Source organism: Cryptomeria japonica, unplaced genomic scaffold, assembly GCF_030272615.1.
Source record: "Cryptomeria japonica unplaced genomic scaffold, Sugi_1.0 HiC_scaffold_91, whole genome shotgun sequence".
NCBI classification, from domain to species: domain Eukaryota; kingdom Viridiplantae; phylum Streptophyta; class Pinopsida; order Cupressales; family Cupressaceae; genus Cryptomeria; species Cryptomeria japonica.
In genome coordinates this window covers 219865-225000 of record NW_026728913.1, presented here as the reverse complement: position 1 = coordinate 225000, position 5136 = coordinate 219865, and the positions used below count along the sequence as shown (strand labels likewise).

The following is a 5136-nucleotide window of genomic DNA, read 5'->3' as shown; positions in this document are numbered from 1 at the left end:
TGCCCCGGCTGCGCTCCGAAGCGGGGTTATTGGAGCGCCGCCTCTTTTTTTGTCGGAGCGTTTGGTGGGGTTTCTCGCATTGGCTCTTCCGAGGCCCGGTTGCCACCCTGGCGCGCACGAAGTCGGAAGTAGGGTTAATTGCCCGGGTGCGCACCTTTGCCAGGGTGGGCACCTTACCTGGGCTGCGCACCAGGGCGGGCTCAAGATGGCACGCGCGTTCCGTTTTTTTCACTATCTTTCAAAACGGAAATTTTAAAATCTCCTTTTTTTTTTGCCTTTTCTGGAAATTAGTGAAGGCAGCGCATCAAAGGTGCGCACCTCGCTGCCCACCTTGGTGTGCTCTGAGGTGCGCACCCGGGAGCGCTACGAAGTGTGCTCCAAGGTGCGGCGTGCACGTTGTCGGAGCCCGGTTTGCCCCGGGTGCGCACCTCGCCTGCACCTTGGCCGGGGTGGGCACCTTGGCTGGGTTTGCCCAGGGTGCGCTCCGAAGCGGGGTTACTGGAGCGCCCCCTCTTTTTTTGTCAGAGCGTTTGGTGGGGTTTCTCGCATTGGCTCTTCCCAGGCCCGGTTGTTGGGTGCGCTCCCACCCTGGCGCGCGCGAAGTTGGAAGTTGGGTTAATTGCCCGGGCGCGCACCTTCGCCAGGGTGGGCACCTTGGTGCGCACACCTTGGCTGGGCTGCGCACCAGGGCGGGCTCAAGATGGCACCAGCATTCCCTTTTTCTCACTATCTTTCAAAACGGAAATTTTAAAATCTCGTTTTTTTTTTGCCTTTTATGGAAATTAGTGAAGGCATCGCATCAAAGGTGCGCACCTCGCTGCCCACCTTGGTGTGCTCCGAGGTGCCCACCACGGTGCGCAACGCCGGTGCGAACCCGGGAGCGCCCCGATGTGTGCTCCAAGGTGCGGCGTGCACGAAGTCGGACCCCGGTTTGCCCCGGGTGCGCACCTCGCGTGCACCTTGGTGCGCACACCTTGGCTGGGTTGCGCGGCCTGGTGGGCACCATGGTGCGCACCAAGGAGCGCTCCGAAGTGTGCTCCAAGGTGCGGCGTGCACGAAGTCGGAGCCCGGTTTGCCCCGGGTACGCACCTTCGCCGGGGTGGGCACCTCGGCTGGGTTGCGCGCCCTGGTGCGCACCAAGGAGCGCTCCGAAGTGTGCTCCAAGGTGCGGCGTGCACGAAGTCGGAGCCCGGTTTGCCCCGGGTGCGCACCTCGCGTGCACCTTCGGCGGGGTTGCGCGCCCTGGTGGGCACCATGGTGCGCACCAAGGAGCGCTCCGAAGTGTGCTCCAAGGTGCGGCGTGCACGAAGTCGGAGCCCGGTTTGCCCCGGGTGCGCACCTCGCGTGCACCTTCGGCGGGGTTGCGCGCCCTGGTGGGCACCATGGTGCGCACCAAGGAGCGCTCCGAAGTGTGCTCCAAGGTGCGGCGTGCACGAAGTCGGAGCCCGGTTTGCCCCGGGTGCGCACCTCGCGTGCACCTTCGCCGCGGTGGGCACCATGGCGTGCACGAAGTCGGAGCCCGGTTTGCCCCGGGTGCGCACCTCGCGTGCACCTTCGCCGGGGTGGGCACCTCGGCTGGGTTGCGCGCCCTGGTGCGCACCAAGGAGCGCTCCGAAGTGTGCTCCAAGGTGCGGCGTGCACGAAGTCGGAGCCCGGTTTGCCCCGGGTGCGCACCTCGCGTGCACCTTCGCCAGGGTGGGCACCTCGGTGCGCACACCTTCTCAATGTTTTCTTGCCTTTTCTGGAAATTGGTGAAGGCAGCGCATCAAAGGTGCGCACCTCGGTGTGCTCCGAGGTGCGAACCCGAGAGCGCTCCGAGGTGCCCACGAAGTCGAAAGTCGGGTTAATTGCATTGTTTTCCCCGGGTGCGCTCCGAGGTGCGCAACATCGGCGCGCACCAAGGAGGGCTCCGAAGTGTGCTCCAAGGTGCGCACGATGGCGTGCACCTCTGGTGCGCACGATTCGGAGCTCGGTTTGACCGGGGTGCGCACACCTTGGCTGGGTTGCGCACCTTTTGTGCGCTCCAAGGTGCGCACGAAGTCGGAGCTCGGTTTGCCCCGGGTGCGCACCTTCGCCAGGGTGCGCACCTTGATGCGCACGCCTTGGCTGGGCTGCGCACCTTGGTGGGCGCCATGGTGCGCACCTTTCGTGCGCTCCAAGGTGCGCACGAAGTCGGAGCTCGGTTTGCCCCGGGTGCGCACCTTGGTGGGCGCCATGGTGCACTCCGAGGTGCCCAAGATTGGTGCGCACCAAGGAGCGCTCCGAAGTGCGCTCCAAGGTGCGCGCGAAGTCGAAAGTTGGGTTAATTGTCCGGTTTGCCTCGGGTGCGCACCTTGCGTGCACCTTCGCCAGGGTGGGCGCCTTGGTGCGCACACCTTGGCTGGGCTGCGCACACCTTGGCACCCGCGTTTCCTTCATTTTAAATTTTTTTTTTTTACAATCTCTCAAGTGGGAAATTCTATAATCTCAACTTTTTTTGCCTTTTCAGGAAACTTTTGAATGGAGCGCATCATTGGTGCGCTCCGAAGTGTGCTCCAAAGCTCTCTCCAGCTGCGTGCACCTGCCCCGGCCGCGCACCCGGCCCCGCCCAGCTTCGCTCACCTGTCCCGGGCGTCTGGTGCGGAACCTTAGAGTAAGAAACATCACCGTGCACCTTGGCCAACGTGCGCGACTCGACCGAGCGCGCACTGGCCGAGGTGCACACCGATTTCACCTGGGTGCGCGCGCAGCACCTCGGGCGCACCGGGGTGCGCGCACAACGCCCGAGTTGCACCGTGGCCTGTGTGCTCGGGGCGCCTCGGGTGCGCGCTCGGTGTCGCCCCCGCGCGCGCGGTAGTGCGGGCAGCGCACCCCGGCCCGGCCCGGCCCCGACGAGAACGCAAACGGGCAAAAGGTTTATTCAAATAGCATTGCGATGCCCGGCGAAAAACTAAAAAAGGGTGCAACACCGGGACTTCCCGGGAGGTCACCCATCCCAGTACTACTCCGGCCCAAGCGCGCTTAACTGCGGAGTTCTGATGGGATCCGGTGCACTAACGCTGGTATGATCGCACCCGTTATGAGCTTGTCGCAGTGTGTACTTAGCAAACCGCGACCCACGTGCGAATCCACCCCGGCCACCCACCCCCGTCGAGGTGCACACCCTCCCTCGCGAAGTGCGCCCCGTTCGCCAAGTGTGAGCCCTGCCCGGGTGCGCGCACCTTGCTAGGGCGTCGGGTGTGCACCCGGCCCGGCCTACGTGCGTGCACCTGTAGGGGGCGTCGTGTGCGTGCAGTGTCCCGTCTGCAACGCGGTGCCCACACACCACCTCGGGCGCAACGACCTGCGCTCACATGTGGGCCGAGTGCACCTTGGTGCATGTTCGGGGCGCCTCGGGTGCACGCTCGATCTTGCCCCGGTGCACCAAGGCGCTCGGTTTGCCCCGGGTGCGCACTTGGTGCAAGGTGGGCACCCAAAATAGGGATCAAGCACCAAAACACAAGTTTCGGGATGCAAAATGGGACCCAAGGACCACAAATGCGTTCCAAGACCCATGATGGGTCCACGAGAACAAAAATGTGTTCCGAGACTTAATAAACAAATATTGGGTTTTAGGAGAAGAAACATGCTCTGATGCCCAAAACGAGAATCGACCCCGAAAAGGCCACAGGCCAAAAGTGGGATGCGAGACAAAAAAAAATGGGACCCGAGGACCAAAATTGGGTTCCCAGGTCGAAGACAGGGCAACCGGACAAGAAACGACCTCTAAGGCTCGAAATGAGTCCCGACGACTAAAACTTGACAAGAAGCACCCATCAGGCACCCAACTCGACACCCATGGGATGCCGACCCACCCGGGCTTCCACCTAGCACACCTTGGCACCCACCCACCCTCGCACCCAACCTCGCACCCAACTTAGCACCTTTGAACCCACATTGGCACTCACCCTGACCCTGGCACCTTGGAACCCACATTGGCACTCACCTTGACCCTGGCACCCACCTTTGCACTCACCTTGGGACCCACCCTGGCTCCCACCTCGGCACCCACCCAGACACCCACCTTGGTTCCTTGGCACCCACCTTGGATCCTTGGCACCCACCCCGACACCCACCTTGGCACGCAACTTGGCTACTTGCCACCCACCTTGGCTCCTTGACGCCCACCCCGACAACCACCCCGTGACCTACCCTGGCTAGGGTTGGTGCACACCCACCCTGGTGCCCACCTTGGCACCCACCCTATGACCCACCTTGGCACGCACCTTAGTACCCACCCCGTTACCCACCCTAGGACCCACCCCGTGACCCACCTTGGCCAGGGTGGGTGCCTTGGTGCGCACAACTTGCCTGGGCTGCACACCAGGGCGGGCTCAAGATGGCACCCGCGTTCCGTTTTTTTCACTATCTTTCAAAACGGAAATTTTAAAATCTCATTTTTTTCTTTTTTTTGCCTTTTCTGGAAATTAGTGAAGGCAGCGCATCAAAGGTGCGCAATGCTGGTGCGAACCCGGGAGCGCTCCGATGTGTGCTCCAAGGTGCGGCGTGCACGAAGTCCGAGCCCGGTTTGCCCCGGGTGCGCACCTCGCGTGCACCTTCGCCGGGGTGAGCACCTTGGCTGGGTTGCGCGCCCTGGTGCGTACCAAGGAGCGCTCTGAAGTGTGCTCCAAGGTGCGGCGTGCACGAAGTCGGAGCCCGGTTTGCCCCGGGTGTGCACCTCGGGTGCGCACCTCGCGTGCACCTTCGCTGCGGTGGGCACCTTGGCTGGGTTGCGCGCCTTGGTGGGCACCATGCAGTGCACGAAGTCGGAGCCCGGTTTGCCCCGGGCGCGCACCTCCGCCAGGGTGGGCACCTTGGTGCGCACAACTTGCCTGGGCTGCGCATCAGGAAGGGCTCAAGATGGCACCCGCGTTCCGTTTTTTTCACTATCTTTCAGAACGGAAATTTTAAAATATCGTTTTTTTTTGCCTTTTCTGGAAATTAGTGAAGGCAGCGCATCAAAGGTGCGCAACGCTGGTGCGAACCTGGGAGCGCTCCGATGTGTGCTCCAAGGTGCGGCGTGCACGAAGTCGGAGCCCGGTTTGCCTCGGGTGCGCCCTGGTGGGCACCATGGTGCGCACCAAGGAGCGCTCCGAAGTGTGCTCCAAGGTGCGGCCT

The 5136-nt window shown here is 62.7% G+C and overlaps 1 non-coding gene across 1 annotated transcript; it reads right to left on the bottom strand.

The window, feature by feature from the left end:
• Positions 1–2936: 2936 nt before the first annotated feature.
• Positions 2937–3055, bottom strand: LOC131864799 (5S ribosomal RNA). The gene has a single exon (XR_009363562.1). It is a non-coding gene; the product is annotated as a 5S ribosomal RNA (ribosomal RNA).
• Positions 3056–5136: the final 2081 nt, after the last annotated feature.